Below are 18631 nucleotides of genomic sequence, written 5' to 3' on the forward strand. Positions count from 1 at the left end.
CATCACTGTCCACAGGCTCCACAGCTGCCACAACACCGTCATCTGGACCATCCTCCTGCAGAAAAGGCACCTGGCGTCACAAAGCAAGACTGTGAAGCATCGAGCACGCAATGATGATCTGGCACACCTTCTTCGGTGAGTAGAATAGGGAACCACCTGTCATATGGAAGCACCTGAACCTGGCCTTCAGGAGGCCGAAGGTGCGTTCGATCACCCTCCTAGTCCGCCCATGGGCCTCATTGTAGCGTTCCTCTGCCCTGGTCCTGGGATTCCTCACTGGGGTCAGTAGCCAGGACAGGTTAGGATAACCAGAGTCCCCTAATAGCCACACCCGGTGCCTCTGGAGTTGACCCATCATATAAGGGATGCTGCTATTCCGCAGGATGTAGGCGTCATGCACTGAGCCAGGGAACATAGCATTTACCTGAGATATGTACTGGTCTGCCAAACATACCATCTGTACATTCATAGAATGATAACTCTTCCGGTTCCTGTACACCTGTTCACTCCTGTGGGGGAGGGACCAGAGCTACATGGGTCCCATCAATAGCACCTATGATGTTGGGGATAGGTCCAAGGGCATAGAAGTCACCTTTAACTGTAGCCAAATCTTCCACCTCAGGGAAAATGATGTATCTCCTTACGTGTTTCAGCAGGGCAGCCAACACTCTGGACAACACGTTGGAAAACATAGGCTGGGACATCCCTGATGCCATGACCACTGTTGTCTGAAAAGACCCACTGTAGGAGGCTGGACTGGCTTGTAGTGAGTACCAAGGGGTACTTGCACCTTGCACCAGGCCCAGTTATCCCTTATTAGTGTATAGGGTGTCTAGCAGCTTAGGCTGAAAGATAATGGTAGCTTAGCAGAGCAGCTTAGGCTGAACTAGGAGACGTGTGAAGCTACTACAGTACCACTTAGTGTCATATGCACAATATCATAAGAAAACACAATACACAGTTATACTAAAAATAAAGGTACTTTATTTTTATGACAATATGCCAAAGTATCTTAGAGTGTACCCTCAGTGAGAGGATAGGAAATATACACAAGATATATATACACAATAGCAAAAATATGCAGTATAGTCTTAGAAAACAGTGCAAACAATGTATAGTTACAATAGGATGCAATGGGGAAACATAGGGATAGGGGCAACACAAACCATATACTCCAGAAGTGGAATGCGAACCACGAATGGACCCCAAACCTATGTGACCTTGTAGAGGGTCGCTGGGACTATTAGAAAATAGTGAGAGTTAGAAAAATAACCCTCCCCAAGACCCTGAAAAGTGAGTGCAAAGTGCACTAAAGTTCCCCTAAGGACAAAATAGTCGTGTTAGAGGGAGAATGCAAGGAAAACACAAATCAGCAATGCAACAACGATGGATTCCTGTCTGAGGGTACCTGTGGAACAAGGGGACCAAGTCCAAAAGTCACAAGCAGCTCGGAGATGGGCAGATGCCCAAGAAATGCCAGCGGTTGGTGCAAAGAAGCTCTTACTAGGCTGAAGAACTGTGAATACTGCAGGAACGACAAGGGCTAGAGACTTCCCCTTTGGAGGATGGATCCCCCACGCCTTGGAGAGTCGTGCAGAAGTGTTTTCCCGCCGGATGGACGCCAACAAGCCTTGCTACACGCAAATCGTGCGTTTGGCGTTTTTGGACACTGCTGGGGCCCAGGAGGGACCAGGAGGTCGCAAATTGGACCTGCAGAGAGAGGGGACGTCGAGCAAGACAAAGAGCCCTCGCTGAAGCAGGTAGCACCCGGAGAAGTGCCAGAAACAGGCACTACGAGGATGCGTGAAACGGTGCTCGCCGAAGTTGCACAAAGGAGTCCCACGTCGCCGGAGACCAACTTAGAAAGTCGTGCAATGCAGGTTAGAGTGCCGTGGACCCAGGCTTGGCTGTGCACAAAGGATTTCCGCCGGAAGTGCACAGGGGCCGGAGTAGCTTGCAAAGTCGCGGTTCCCAGCAATGCAGCCCAGCGAGGTGAGGCAAGGACTTACCTCCACCAAACTTGGGCTGAAGAGTCACTGGACTGTGGGGGTCACTTGGACGGTGTCGCTGGATTCGAGGGACCTCGCTCGTCGTGCTGAGAGGAGACCCAAGGGACCGGAGATGCAGCTTTTTGGTGCCTGCGGTTGCAGGGGGAAGATTCCGTCGACCCACGGGAGATTTCTTCGGAGCTTCTGGTGCAGAGAGGAGGCAGACTACCCCCACAGCATGCACAAGCAGGAAAACAGTCGAGAAGGCGGCAGGATCAGCGTTACAGAGTTGCAGTAGTCGTCTTTGCTACTATGTTGCAGGTTTGCAGGCTTCCAGCGCGGTCAGCGGTCGATTCCTTATCAGAAGGTGAAGAGGGAGATGCAGAGGAACTCGGCTGAGCTCATGCATTCGTTATCTAAAGTTTCCCCAGAGACAGAGACCCTAAATAGCCAGAAAAGAGGGTTTGGCTACCTAGGAGAGAGGAAAGGCTACTAACACCTGAAGGAGCCTATCACAAGGAGTCTCTGACGTCACCTGGTGGCACTGGCCACTCAGAGCAGTCCAGTGTGCCAGCAGCACCTCTGTTTCCAAGATGGCAGAGGTCTGGAGCACACTGGAGGAGCTCTGGACACCTCCCAGGGGAGGTGCAGGTCAGGGGAGTGGTCACTCCCCTTTCCTTTGTCCAGTTTCGCGCCAGAGCAGGGTGCTAAGGGGTCCCTGAACCGGTGTAGACTGGCTTATGCAGAATTGGGCACATCTGTGCCCAACAAAGCATTTCCAGAGGCTGGGGGAGGCTACTCCTCCCCTGCCTTCACACCATTTTCCAAAGGGAGAGGGTGTCACACCCTCTCTCAGAGGAAGTTCTTTGTTCTGCCATCCTGGGCCAGGCCTGGCTGGACCCCAGGAGGGCAGCTGCCTGTCTGAGGGGTTGGCAGCAGCAGCAGCTGCAGAGAAACCCCAGGAAGGCAGTCTGGCAGTACCAGGGTCTGTGCTACAGACCACTGGGATCATGGAATTGTACCAACAATGCCAGGATGGCATAGAGGGGGCAATTCCATGATCATAGACATGTTACATGGCCATATTCGGAGTTACCATGGTGAAGCTACATATAGGTAGTGACCTATATGCAGTGCACGCGTGTAATGGTGTCCCCGCACTCACAAAGTTCAGTGAATTGGCTCTGAACAATGTGGGGGCACCTTGGCTAGTGCCAGGGTGCCCTCACACTAAGTAACTTTGCACCCAACCTTTACCAGGTAAAGGTTAGACATATAGGTGACTTATAAGTTACTTAAGTGCAGTGTAAAATGGCTGTGAAATAACGTGGACGTTATTTCACTCAGGCTGCAGTGGCAGGCCTGTGTAAGAATTGTCAGAGCTCCCTATGGGTGGCAAAAGAAATGCTGCAGCCCATAGGGATCTCCTGGAACCCCAATACCCTGGGTACCTCAGTACCATATACTAGGGAATTATAAGGGTGTTCCAGTAAGCCAATGTAAATTGGTAAAAATGGTCACTAGCCTGTCAGTGACAATTTGAAAGTAATGAGAGAGCATAACCACTGAGGTTCTGGTTAGCAGAGCCTCAGTGAGACAGTTAGGCACCACACAGGGAACATATACATGCACACTTATGAGCACTGGGGCCCTGTGTGACAGGGTCCCAGTGACACATACATATAGGCCACAAACCTATGAGCACTGGGGTCCTGACTAGCAGGATCCCAGTGACACATAACAACCATACTGAAAACATGGTGTTTTCACTATGAGCACTGAGGCCTGGCTATCAGGATCCCAGTGAGACAGTGAAAACAGTGACAAACACCCTGACATACACTCACAAACAGGCCAAAAGTGGGGGTAACAAGGCTAGAAAGAGGCTACCTTCTCACACAACCCCCCCCAAACGAAGGACAATAAGGCTAACCTTGGCCAGTTGAGACTTTATTGTCTAAGTGGTGATAAGTAGAGAGTAGCTCTGCAATAGACTGGTTACTCCCTTTATCATCCACTATATGGTTACTTCCCTGTGGGGATGTAAACCACCCTGTTTGAAGTTTTTTAGCTAAGCAACAATGTGAAGATGTATTTCCAGAGTTTCTATCAGTAAGTTTTAGTTTAGAGCAGTGGGAATTGTCCACTGAACCTATTTGTAGTGATGGAAATGCCAGACAGGGATGCTGTCTCAGAAAAGCCATAGCTGGGCAAAAACTTTGTCCATCTGGCTGGAAGAGAGAACAGGGATGCTGTTTCTCTTGAGTTGGAGCAGGGCAGGGATGCTGTCCTATCAGCTCCACACTAGGGCAGGGATGCTGTCCTAAGTGTTGTGAGGCAGTGCAGAGTTTCTGCACTAAAGTTTCTCTGGGAGGGTTGGAGGGATGCTCCATGTTAACTAAAATGGTGCTGTTTTTCTCACCAATGTTAGTTATCCCACAGAGAGGTACTTCCACCTCAGGGAGTCCAGCTTTGCCAGCTGATGATTCCCTTGGAACAGGTGCCACCCCAGGAGAGGTTTCTCCCACCACAGGAATTGTATCCTGAATGGTAGGGTGGTTAGGGGATACTGTGATACCCTTTTTACCTGTTGATGGAGAGGGATCCTGAGTTTTCAGGCCTTCTCTCCTTTGCTTTTTCATTTCACTTGAAATGAGAGGGAACAATTCCTCAGGGATGCCCAGCATGGCTGCATGGGCATAAAACTCTACATCAGCCCAACCTGAGGCCTCTAGGTCATTACCTAAGAGACAGTCTACAGGTAAGCTAGGTGATACCACCACCTGCTTAGGGCCAGTAACTCCACCCCAACTAAACTGAATTATAGCTAAGGGAAGAAACTTAGTGGAGTTATGGACATCAATAATTTTATACTGTTGTCCAATGATGTGTTGTTCAGGAGGCACTAGGTTTTCAGTCACCAAAGTGAAACTGGCACCTGTGTCCCTGTAGGCCAAGGCCTCAACACCATTTATTGAAACTGTCAGCCTGTACTTATCCATTGTAAGGGGACAAGCAGCCAGTGTGGCAAGGCCAATGCCACTAGGTGTGACAGAAACTGTCTTGGGACTGATGACATCAGTTTTCACTATGGACCCATAAGTGAACCCAACTACACCCTTTGCTTGACTGTTGCCAGCAGTCCCACCACTAGTACCACTACTGCTAGGGGCACTAGAGCTTGATGTATTAGTGGTGGTAGGCTCAGGGGGTTTACCTGGACAGGACTTATCCCCTGGCCTATGGCCTCTGTTTTTACACACAAAGCACCAAGGCTTTTTAATGTGTGCAGGTTGGGAAGAAGAGGAAGAATTTGTTTTATCCCCACCCTCTGAAGAGTGTTTAAGATTTGAAGTGGGATCTTTGGTTTTACCCTTATCCCCATGCTTATCTTGAGATTTTTCACCATCTTTCTTCTTATTGCCATCTTTGTCACCCCCTGTATGAACTTTTCTGTTCACCCTTGTTCTGACCCATTTGTCTGCCTTCTTTCCCAATTCTTGGGGAGAGGTCAGATCAGAGTCTACCAGGTACTGGTGCAACAAATCAGACACACAATTATTAAGTATATGCTCTCTCAGGATTGTGTTATACAGGCTTTCATAATCAGTAACTTTACTGCCATGTAACCACCCCTCCAAGGCCTTCACTGCCTGGTCAATGAAATCAACCCAGTCTTGTGAAGACTCCTTTTTGGTCTCTCTGAACTTTATCCTGTACTGTTCAGTGGTTAAGCCATAACCATCCAGGAGTGCATTCTTAAGAACTTGGAAATTGTTAGCATCATTTTCTTTTACAGTAAGGAGCCTATCCCTACCTTTTCCAGTAAATGATAGCCATAGGATAGCAGCCCACTGCTTTTGAGGGACATCCTGTACAGCACAGGCCCTCTCAAGTGCAGCAAACAACTTGTTAATGTCATCCCCCTCCTTATAAGGGGGAACTATCTTGTGCAGATTCCTGGAATCATGCTCTTTTGCAGGATGACTATGGGGAATACTGCTGCTGCCACCATGGGTATCTAAACCCATCTTCTGTCTTTCCCTCTCTATTTCTAAAGACTGTCTATCCAAATCCAGCTGTTGCTTCTTGAGCTTCAGTCTGGTTTGTTCCACTCTCAATCTATTGAGCTCCCTTTCTAACAATCTGTCATCAGGGTGGGTGGGAGGGACATTTCTAGATACAGAGGTATGATGGGAATGAACAGAAGGAGACCTGTCCCTTACAAAGGGCACCCTAACAGCTTGGCTACCAGCATAATGTGAGAGCACATCATCAGTATGATGTGATTCAACCTCTGTACCAACTATGCTAGACTGTCTAGTAATGGGCAGGCTGAGAAGTTTCTTTCCTGAACCTTTTCCTGGGGGAGTCCCTGGATCAGATTGAGAACCATTAGCTACTTTTTCTACAGATTGGGCACTTATGGCCTTATCCTGTACTCTAAGCATATTAATTAACAGTTCTAAGGAAGGATTCTTCCCTATACTCAAACCTCTCTCTATGCAGAGACTCCTTGCTCCTTTCCAGCTAAGGTGATCATATGCAAGTTTGGACAGTTCAACTTTTTGGCCTGTGCCAGACATTTTTAGAGAGAGTTAAAGTGATAGACAAAGAGAAAAAAGTTTTCAGAACTTTTTGGAAAGACAGAAAAAACTTTTTAAACTTTTAAGAACTTTTTGAAAGTTTAGAAGTACTTTTCAGCACTTAGAAAAGAGTGAAAAGAGGAAATGCAAAACTTTTTGGCTATGTGTATATACACTGACCTTGTTTTGTATATTTTTCTCTTATGAAAAGTACAATGACAAGAGTGGTAAGTAGTCTCAAAGCACTTATCCCACCGCTGCACAACCAATGTAGGAGGCTGGACTGGCTTGTAGTGAGTACCAAGGGGTACTTGCACCTTGCACCAGGCCCAGTTATCCCTTATTAGTGTATAGGGTGTCTAGCAGCTTAGGCTGATAGATAATGGTAGCTTAGCAGAGCAGCTTAGGCTGAACTAGGAGACGTGTGAAGCTACTACAGTACCACTTAGTGTCATATGCACAATATCATAAGAAAACACAATACACAGTTATACTAAAAATAAAGGTACTTTATTTTTATGACAATATGCCAAAGTATCTTAGAGTGTACCCTCAGTGAGAGGATAGGAAATATACACAAGATATATATACACAATAGCAAAAATATGCAGTATAGTCTTAGAAAACAGTGCAAACAATGTATAGTTACAATAGGATGCAATGGAGAAACATAGGGATAGGGGCAACACAAACCATATACTCCAGAAGTGGAATGCGAACCACGAATGGACCCCAAACCTATGTGACCTTGTAGAGGGTCGCTGGGACTATTAGAAAATAGTGAGAGTTAGAAAAATAACCCTCCCCAAGACCCTGAAAAGTGAGTGCAAAGTGCACTAAAGTTCCCCTAAGGACAAAATAGTCGTGTTAGAGGGAGAATGCAAGGAAAACACAAATCAGCAATGCAACAACGATGGATTCCTGTCTGAGGGTACCTGTGGAACAAGGGGACCAAGTCCAAAAGTCACAAGCAGCTCGGAGATGGGCAGATGCCCAAGAAATGCCAGCGGTTGGTGCAAAGAAGCTCTTACTAGGCTGAAGAACTGTGAATACTGCAGGAACGACAAGGGCTAGAGACTTCCCCTTTGGAGGATGGATCCCCCACGCCTTGGAGAGTCGTGCAGAAGTGTTTTCCCGCCGGATGGACGCCAACAAGCCTTGCTACACGCAAATCGTGCGTTTGGCGTTTTTGGACGCTGCTGGGGCCCAGGAGGGACCAGGAGGTCGCAAATTGGACCTGCAGAGAGAGGGGACGTCGAGCAAGACAAAGAGCCCTCGCTGAAGCAGGTAGCACCCGGAGAAGTGCCAGAAACAGGCACTACGAGGATGCGTGAAACGGTGCTCGCCGAAGTTGCACAAAGGAGTCCCACGTCGCCGGAGACCAACTTAGAAAGTCGTGCAATGCAGGTTAGAGTGCCGTGGACCCAGGCTTGGCTGTGCACGAAGGATTTCCGCCGGAAGTGCACAGGGGCCGGAGTAGCTTGCAAAGTCGCGGTTCCCAGCAATGCAGCCCAGCGAGGTGAGGCAAGGACTTACCTCCACCAAACTTGGGCTGAAGAGTCACTGGACTGTGGGGGTCACTTGGACGGTGTCGCTGGATTCGAGGGACCTCGCTCGTCGTGCTGAGAGGAGACCCAAGGGACCGGAGATGCAGCTTTTTGGTGCCTGCGGTTGCAGGGGGAAGATTCAGTCGACCCACGGGAGATTTCTTCGGAGCTTCTGGTGCAGAGAGGAGGCAGACTACCCCCACAGCATGCACAAGCAGGAAAACAGTCGAGAAGGCGGCAGGATCAGCGTTACAGAGTTGCAGTAGTCGTCTTTGCTACTATGTTGCAGGTTTGCAGGCTTCCAGCGCGGTCAGCGGTCGATTCCTTATCAGAAGGTGAAGAGGGAGATGCAGAGGAACTCGGCTGAGCTCATGCATTCGTTATCTAAAGTTTCCCCAGAGACAGAGACCCTAAATAGCCAGAAAAGAGGGTTTGGCTACCTAGGAGAGAGGAAAGGCTACTAACACCTGAAGGAGCCTATCACAAGGAGTCTCTGACGTCACCTGGTGGCACTGGCCACTCAGAGCAGTCCAGTGTGCCAGCAGCACCTCTGTTTCCAAGATGGCAGAGGTCTGGAGCACACTGGAGGAGCTCTGGACACCTCCCAGGGGAGGTGCAGGTCAGAGGAGTGGTCACTCCCCTTTCCTTTGTCCAGTTTTGCGCCAGAGCAGGGGCTAAGGGGTCCCTGAACCGGTGTAGACTGGCTTATGCAGAATTGGGCACATCTGTGCCCAACAAAGCATTTCCAGAGGCTGGGGGAGGCTACTCCTCCCCTGCCTTCACACCATTTTCCAAAGGGAGAGGGTGTCACACCCTCTCTCAGAGGAAGTTCTTTGTTCTGCCATCCTGGGCCAGGCCTGGCTGGACCCCAGGAGGGCAGCTGCCTGTCTGAGGGGTTGGCAGCAGCAGCAGCTGCAGAGAAACCCCAGGAAGGCAGTCTGGCAGTACCAGGGTCTGTGCTACAGACCACTGGGATCATGGAATTGTACCAACAATGCCAGGATGGCATAGAGGGGGCAATTCCATGATCATAGACATGTTACATGGCCATATTCGGAGTTACCATGGTGAAGCTACATATAGGTAGTGACCTATATGCAGTGCACGCGTGTAATGGTGTCCCCGCACTCACAAAGTTCAGTGAATTGGCTCTGAACAATGTGGGGGCACCTTGGCTAGTGCCAGGGTGCCCTCACACTAAGTAACTTTGCACCCAACCTTTACCAGGTAAAGGTTAGACATATAGGTGACTTATAAGTTACTTAAGTGCAGTGTAAAATGGCTGTGAAATAACGTGGACGTTATTTCACTCAGGCTGCAGTGGCAGGCCTGTGTAAGAATTGTCAGAGCTCCCTATGGGTGGCAAAAGAAATGCTGCAGCCCATAGGGATCTCCTGGAACCCCAATACCCTGGGTACCTCAGTACCATATACTAGGGAATTATAAGGGTGTTCCAGTAAGCCAATGTAAATTGGTAAAAATGGTCACTAGCCTGTCAGTGACAATTTGAAAGTAATGAGAGAGCATAACCACTGAGGTTCTGGTTAGCAGAGCCTCAGTGAGACAGTTAGGCACCACACAGGGAACATATACATGCACACTTATGAGCACTGGGGCCCTGTGTGACAGGGTCCCAGTGACACATACATATAGGCCACAAACCTATGAGCACTGGGGTCCTGACTAGCAGGATCCCAGTGACACATAACAACCATACTGAAAATATGGTGTTTTCACTATGAGCACTGAGGCCTGGCTATCAGGATCCCAGTGAGACAGTGAAAACAGTGACAAACACCCTGACATACACTCACAAACAGGCCAAAAGTGGGGGTAACAAGGCTAGAAAGAGGCTACCTTCTCACACCCACTTGCAAGGAAATGGAGCACTGACAGCACCTGCACTTCAGGGGGTATTCCAGTGGGATGGCAGATTGGTGAAATCAGGTCTGGCTCCAACTGGGTACATAGTTCCTGGATAGTGGCACAGTCAAACCTGTAGGTGATGATTAAATGTCGCTCCTCCATTGTCAACAGGTCCACTAGCGGTCGGTACACCGGAGGATTCCGCCATCTTCTCAATTGTCCCAGCTGACGGTGCCTAGGAGTCAACTGTGTTCCAGGTATGTACCCACAGATACACAGAACACGACACCAAACCCAAAACCCTTCCTGTATGTGTGTTGAGTGTAGGCCTAGGTATGTGTGACGCAGAAGTAAATGAAGCCATGTGGGCCCTGAAATGGCGTCTGTCTGACCTCTAAACTGGGACAATGGGAATATGAGGTAACTGCGCTGGCGTTGCACACCGTCGCGGTAGGCGGTCGTAGACCGCGGCGCAATGCTGCATTGGTTAACATTGGACCCTATTTGTCCCAGGAGCCAATGGACAAGTGCGCCGGCGTTGATGATACGCCCCGCGGCGGACGTCACCGCCGTGCACGTGACCGCCATTTTCTATCTGTTCAATCACTCGATACCTGATCTTTGACAGGAGAGGACCTACACTGCAAGTGCTGCTGTGACCTCGGTCTGGAAGCGACGATGGCTGCTGCGTCTGGGAAAAGGGCCCCTGCCTTCACTGCTCTGGAGTTGGAGAAACTAGTAGACAGGGTCCTCCCCCAGTACACGCTACTCTACGGTCCTCCAGACCAACAGGTAAGTACACAGGGAGCACGTTGTATGGGCTAGGCCTGGGTGGAGAGGGCTGGTTGTAAGAGGGAAGGGGGCAGAGTTCAGGGAACATGAATGCATGTGAATGCATGTGCCACATGCCAAGGGTAGGGATGGGGGACACTCACATCGACTGTGCAGTTGGTAATGACTTCTCTTCTTCCGTTGTGCATGTCATGTAGGTCAGCGCCCACCAGAAGAAGGACATTTGGCGTGCCATCGCCAAGGAAGTCCGGACCCTGGGGATCCACCAGAGATGGGGCACCCACTGCCGGAAAAGAGGGGAGGACATTCGCCGCTGGACAAGAAGACGGCGGAGGCTCAGCTGGGGATGGCCTCCCAACGTGGGAGGGGTGCCCATCGCACCATGACCCCCCTGATGTTCTGGATCCTGGCGGTGGCCTACCCTGAGTTGGATGGGCGCTTGAGGGCATCACAGCAGACACAAGGGGGTGAGTACAACATAATTCCGGGTACTTGGCGCACAGTTGAGGGGCTGGCTGGGGGAGGAGGGCTGTGGGTGTACCTAGGCCAGGCAGAAATACGTAGGCTAGGCCCCTCCGTAATGCAGGGCATGTGGCACTCCACCACACCTCAGTCATGGGCCAAGAACAGTTATAGATGCCCCTGTGGCATCCATGTGTGCAGATGTCCACCATAGGCATGTAGGCCATATCCCAGGATTTGCTTATGTAGAGGCCAAGAGCACGGCGTAGTGCAGGGGGCTGCTGTGTCTGTATTGTCCGCCAGCGGTAGCGGTAAGCCATGCACTCAACCTGTCTTTCTTCTGTCGTCCCCTCCCCCTTTTTCTGCTCTCCCTGTTCTTTTGTGCATCAGCATCATCAGGCGGAGGTACAGTGGCACCAGGGCACAAGGGAGCTGCATCCCACATGGCCATGGAGGGCCACACCACGGACTCAGAATGCACCAGTGGGGCGGAGGGCGAGGGGAGCTACACGTCGGTCACCGGATCACCAACCAGCGACACGGACTCGTCCGCCGATAGGAGCTCCCTTGTGGTGGCGGCACCATCTGTGCCCCCCACTTCTACAGGTACAGCCGCCACCTCCCCTACCAGCACCGCCCTCCCAGCAGCCCCTCAGCGTTCGCCCCGGGCCCGCTCACCCAGGAGGGTGGGCATCACCTTCTCTCCAGGCACCTCAGGCCCTGCCCCAGTCACCCCTGCTGCCCTCAGTGAGGAGGCCATTGACCTCCTCAGGTCACTCACTGTTGGGCAGTCTACCATTGTGAATGCCATCCAGGGTGTAGAAAGAGAGTTGCAACACACTAATGCATTGCTGGAGGGCATTCATTCTGGTCAAGCTGCCCATCATCGAACCCTGCAATCTCTGGCCTCAGCACTGATGGCAGCCATTGTCCCTGTCTCTAGCCTCCCCCTTCCAACTTCCTCCACCCAGACCCAATCCCCTGTGCCCCAGCCTGTCCCAAGCACACCATCAGAAAAGCATGCATACACCCTCAACACCCAAAAGTAGCTCAGGCAAACATAGGCACCACACAACCCACAGGCACTCACACAAGCATCACCCACATGCAGACACAGCAACATCCACTGCCTCCACTGTTTCCCCCTCCTCGTCGTCTCCCTCCTCCCTCCCAGTGTCGTCTACACTCTCACCTGCATGCACTACATCTACAGGCACTAGGACTCGCACCAGAACACCCAGCACCACACCCCGCTCACCTGCACTCACCACCCCCACTCCCATTTACACGTCCCCTGTGTCCTCTCCCAGTGTGTCTGTGACGCCCCCTCCCAAAGTACACAAACGCGGGCACCCACACACCCAACATCCATCCACCTCACGACAGCCTCCAGTACCTGCACCTGCACCCAAAACACCTAAAGTGACACCTCCTACAACCACCTCCTCTTCCTCCACTCCCAGACCCCCTCCAGCTACCCATCCCAGTGTTCGTCAGAAACTGTCCCTCTGCAAAGTTGACCTTTTTGCCCCCACCCCTCCAATTCATTAGTCCTGTCGTAGCGCCTCAGCCAAAAAGCCTCCAGTACCAGTGGTGCGTGTTACAGGTGTGTGGAGTGCACCGGCCACCAGGGCAGGCAGTGTGACACGGAGCCAAGGCACTGCCAGTACACCCCCTGTAAAGCATCTGAAGTTTGAAAGTGGCCGACTGGACCAGGTGAAGACTCCTGGAGGCAAAACAACTCACAGGGGTCCCAGGGGGATTGCAGAGTCAGCTGTGACTCCTCCAAAGGTGGTGAAGGGCCAGAAGAAGTCTGCACAGCCTGGTGTGAGCATCACGGCGGAGAAGGGCGACATCATTCCCGGCGGCCGGGACGCCACCGCCAGCACTGTCGTCACAGGTCAGGAGACCACCGCCTGAGTCATTGCCCAGGAGGGCACAGGTATCGTCACTGGTCAGGAGACCACCGCCAGAGTCTTTGCCCAGGATGGCACAAGTATCGTCACTGGTCAGGAGACCACCGCCAGAGTCTTTGCCCAGGAGGGCACAAGTATCGTCACTGGTCAGGAGACCACCGCCAGAGTCAGTGCCCAGGAGGGCCCCGGCAGCCACAGCCCCGCTGGGCAATGAGGGACCGTCATGCCACACACCAATGCACAGTCCAGAGACCGCCATGGCAAAGCACCGCTGAACAGGGCAAGCACCGCTGAACAGTCCAGAGACCGCCATGGCAAAGCACCGCTGAACAGGGCAAGCACCGCTGAACAGTCCAGAGACCGCCATGGCAAAGCACCGCTGAACAGGGCAAGCACCGCTGAACAGTCCAGAGACCTCCATGGCAAAGCACCGTTGAACAGTCCAGAGACCACCATGGCAAAGCACCGCTGAACAGGGCAAGCACCGCTGAACAGGGCAAGCACCGCTGAACAGTCCAGAGACCGCCATGGCAAAGCACCGCTGAACAGGGCTAGCACCGCTGAACAGTCCAGAGACCGCCATGGCAAAGCACCGCTGAATAGGGCAAGCACCGCTGAACAGTCCAGAGACCGCCATGGCAAAGCACTGCTGAACAAGGCAAGCACCGCTGAACAGGGCAAGCACCACTGAACAGTCCAGAGACCGCCATGGCAAAGCACCGCTGAACAGGGCAAGCACCGCTGCAGAAGGAGAAGACTGCCACATCAAGCATCGTTATCCCATGTGCAGCTGGGACAGTGACTGGACAGGAACTGTCACGGGGAGACTAATCCAGTCTAGGCACCAGTGCCCCTCCAGAACCAGTGGAGAGATCCATCCACTACCTCTGTCCTTCACAGGATGAAGAACTCTGGGCACCAGTCCCCCTCCAGAACCAGTGGAGACATCCATCCACTACCTCTGTCCTTCACAGAATGAAGCACTCTGGGCACCAGTCCCCCTCCAGAACCAGTGGAGGCTGTTATCTACTTGAGAGACTGTGGCTTTGCACTCCCCAGGATTGAACAGTGGGCAACCCACCCACTGTAGAGACTTGTGAGACTGTGGCTTTGCACTCCCCAGGATTGAACTGTAGAGACTTGTGAGACTGTGGCTTTGCACTCCCCAGGATTGAACAGTGGGCAACCCACCCACTGTATAGACTTGTGAGACTATGGCTTTGCACTCCCCAGGAGATGGCAGTGGGCAAGCCACCCACTGTATAGACTTGTGGGACTGTGGCTTTGCACTCCCCAGGAGATGGCAGTGGGCAAGCCACCCACTGTAGAGACTTGTGAGACTGTGGCTTTGCACTCCCCAGGATTGAACAGTGGGCAACCCACCCACTGTAGAGACTTGTGAGACTGTGGCTTTGCACTCCCCAAGATTGAACAGTGGGCAACCCACCCACTGTAGAGACTTGTGAGACTGTGGCTTTGCACTCCCCAGGATACATCAATGGGCATGGAGCCCCGTCTTGGATGTGGCGTGGTGCTGTAATCCGGCTGAGGTGCTCCCCCCTTCCATTCCCCCTGAGGTGCCTGTTGTATTTCTCTCTGATGCCCCTGCAGTGTTCTCTCCGTTTGTGGACAGGTATCTTGTGTGGGCCTCGCCCATGCATTTTTGGCCCAGTGGTGCACGGACATTGAGATGTGCATATCTGCACTACTTCTCGTAATGTATATACCTTTGAATGAGTTTATATCTATCTGTATATATTTGATACATGTATTTTGAAACATTATAATGTTTGAACTGATTTCCTTTTGTCTTTGCATTCTTCCGGGGGGGGGGTTGTGGGTTGTGACTGTGATGATTGGAAATGCATTGGTGTGTGTGTTGTAATGTGCGAGGGTGGGGGTGGGGGTGTTGCATGTGTGTCCCCCTGACTTTTGCCTCCCCTATGTCGTAGGTGCAGTACTCACAGTTGTCTTCGTCGCCGCCGGTGCTGGTCTTCGTAGATGAGTAGGAAGACAAGGGCAGGTAGGATTTGTAATTCAGGCTCCATGGTGTCCTCCTTCCTCGTGGGATGTGTTAAGGTGAGCGTTTTCCCATTGCAAAAACTGTTTCCGCCGTGTTTTTATCCACGGTGAATCAGCCCCGGAAAAGGTGGCGGATTGGCGGGTTGTGATACTATTGGCGGTACATTGTCTTCCGCCTGTCTGTTGGCGGTGACTGCCGCGCTGCTTGTCTCTTACCGCCGTGGCGGGCGGAGTGTTAAAGTGGTTGTCTTTGTTGGCGGTTTCCGCCACGGTCATAATTCCCTTTTTTGGTCGGCCGGCCTGTTTGCGGTAGTACCGCACCTTTAACACCATCCGCCAGGTTTGTAATGACCCCCTATATATCTTTTTACATTGAATTTACTAAAAAAGCAGGATTCAATCCATGTAACTGTAAAAACCTATGTCTATTATAAAGCAATTTATTGTTTTTAATCACTGTGGTTATATATCAGGATAACAGTGTTGATGATAGTCACACCTATAGAAAAATGCATTATATTAGTTGAATCATAAATATACAAGTGTGGCGATAGAAATAAGAGGGAATCTCCTCTATTAAAATGTTGATTGTAGGAATTTCGTAAAAAAAGCAGTTATGCTCACAAATATTGACAAAATATAAAGAATAATGTTTATTGGTCCATAATTGTAAAGAAGGTGTCGATTTGACAGTGGAGTTCATGGTTATTTGTCCCAATGACATATTATATATGCAAGATAGTCTCTGATATTTAAAATATTTTTGTTAAAAATATATGTATAGATATATATAATTAAATGAATATATATCTAACATATATAATATATAATAACATCCAAAGTAGATCCAGACATATGAATTATTAACATATCACACTTTAGGGCTTATATCATGAATAACAAACAAGTTTGGTTGTATAGTTGTCAATTGTACAAAAACAACTGAGGTCAAATAAATCAAGCAACTACAGGTCCCAGAATGCAACATCATAGTAAAATGCAAATGGACTATATAAGTGGGGTTTGCTCTGACACTGTTCACCTGTGATCAAGACCTGTTTAAGGTTGAAACGCGTTGGGTGGTGGATAGCGTTGCTTTGTGGAATGAATTAAAGGCTGAGACAAGACCCTCCTGGATTGCAATGTCTATTTTGTTGGAGATATATAAGGGAGTCCTGGCCGTTGACTCTTTCATCGGCACCGGCAGCAAGAGCGTGCAAATATACTGTGGCCAATTGGTGATGTGTGTGTATTTTTTATATAAATATATATATATTTTATGAACAAAAGATAAATGCCACGCACTCCGTTCAGCTCCTCAAGAAAATATAAATCAGGTTTATTCGATGCAAAAAAGGAGAAAACAACACGTTTCAGCTTTACAGTCTTCTTCCAGGAGTCTTCTTCCTGAAGGAGGATGAAGTATGTTCATTTTTAGGATTAAATGAGTTTGTTAGGCAGCTACTGAAGAAAGGGAGAATGTTTGTGTGGTCAGAGGACTGCCAGAAAACTTCTGAAAGAACCAAAGGAAGTTTGCAGGGCTCCCGCTTTGTAAGGGTTTGATCTGGAGTGTAAAAGCTTTATTACTATGGACATGAGTAGCAAAGGTCTTGGGGCAGTTTTATAACAACTACAGAAAGATGGCATAGATCGAGTAGTAGCTTTCGCTTCCAGAGCATTAACACCGACAGAAGAAAAGTACTCCGACATAGAAAGAGAAACTCTGGGGTGTGTATGGGACCTGAAGCTAAGGTAATACTTAGAAGGGACCACCTACCTCTTACTTCACAGGGTCTTAATAATGTGCCCCAAGGATAACCAGGTTGTTGGTGCAATTTTTGGACTAAATATATGAAATATATTATGTTCCAGGAGCCTGCAACAAAATTGCATATTTCTTAGGTAGGATACCTTTTCCTGTAAAAGAGAACACAAATGACAATTAGGGAGATTGTTTAGTTGCTATGGTATTTTCTGAAGAATTACAAGGTATTGAAACTAATGTGTGGTTGTCTGCTGTTAGTCACTGTTATGAAGTATAACAGAGAGGGATGGCCTGAGAAGAAATCTGTGGAAAAAGACGTGGTGAAAAATTAATTGTCTGTAGGAGAAGGTTTCCTGTTGAGGGGTGATAAATTAATTCCACCAAAAGTCATGTGGGAGAGAGTTCTAAAACTGTGTCAGGAAGGACAACTGGGCATTGGAACTATAGATACACGGTCCACGGCACACAACCTAAAAAGCTTTCTTTGCACTCCTTCATCATCTTGACCCGGATGTGCCGGCAGCCGCGGTCCTACTAGATGCAGCTAAAGCATTCAACTCACTTGAGTGGACATACATATTTTCAGTGCTGGGCTGAATGGGGGTATCGCCGCTGTTTATGAGGTGGATCCTCCTCCTATACGCAGGCCTGACAGCCCAGGTAAGAATAAATGACTCTACTTCCCAACCACTGACCATATCCAGGGGTACAAGGCACGGCTATCTCCTCTCCCTTATACTGTTTGCCTTGGCCCTCAAGCCACTGGCATGTAAAGTCCCGCAAAGGCATGCATAGAAGCCCTTCGCTTTAGCAGTCGCCCCGTGCCCATTTCTCTATATGCAGATGATATGATGCTGTACATCCGGGAACCTCAGAGATATATGGGGCAGGTCATTGAGTATATACGGCATGAGCAGTACTCCGGCCTGAGCATTAATTGGGTGAAATCTACAATACTGCCTCTCACACAAAATACCATACCACATCTCCTAGATAACCCGCTAGAGTGGTGTGAAGATCCAGTCAAGTATCTGGGGTTGAGGATACACAGAGAACCTGAATTGGTGCTCCGATATAATTATGACAACACCATGGCGGGGCTAGATGAGAGGATTTCTAAATGGTTGCGGATGCCGCTGTCTCTGGATGATAGAGTAGCACTGCTTAAAATGATAGTGCTTCCTAGATTTTTATATCTGTTCATCAATGTACCCATCCAACTGACTCAACATTTCTTAAACATTATGCTTAAAGATATTGACACTGGTCTGGGCAGGGAAACAGCCAAGGATACGATGGGCGGCACCTGCCCTGTCATATGAGCAGGGAAGTTTTGAGGTCCCAGACTTTCAGCTGTATTACTTATGTACCCAGGTGAAATTTTCACTCTACTGGTTACACCCCCAGATGTACATGCCTCACCTGGCTGTGGAAAAGGATGTAGCGCACAATATGCCACTAGAGTCCCTACTGCTGAATGCCAAACCACCGTCACACACAAGCGAGATAAGTACAGTCGCGTGCACGACCGTGGTGTGGCGATCTCTCAGGGTTCGTGCAGGTAAACTTCCACTCTATGCACCTGCTCTTCCACTACGATCCCACCCGAAACTATCAATAAAACATGAAAAGCAGGCGCTTGCATTACTGCAGTCAGGGTGTAAGCGTATTGGGAGATGTGTTCCCA

This window comes from Pleurodeles waltl, chromosome 11, assembly GCF_031143425.1.
Source record: "Pleurodeles waltl isolate 20211129_DDA chromosome 11, aPleWal1.hap1.20221129, whole genome shotgun sequence".
Taxonomy (NCBI): domain Eukaryota; kingdom Metazoa; phylum Chordata; class Amphibia; order Caudata; family Salamandridae; genus Pleurodeles; species Pleurodeles waltl.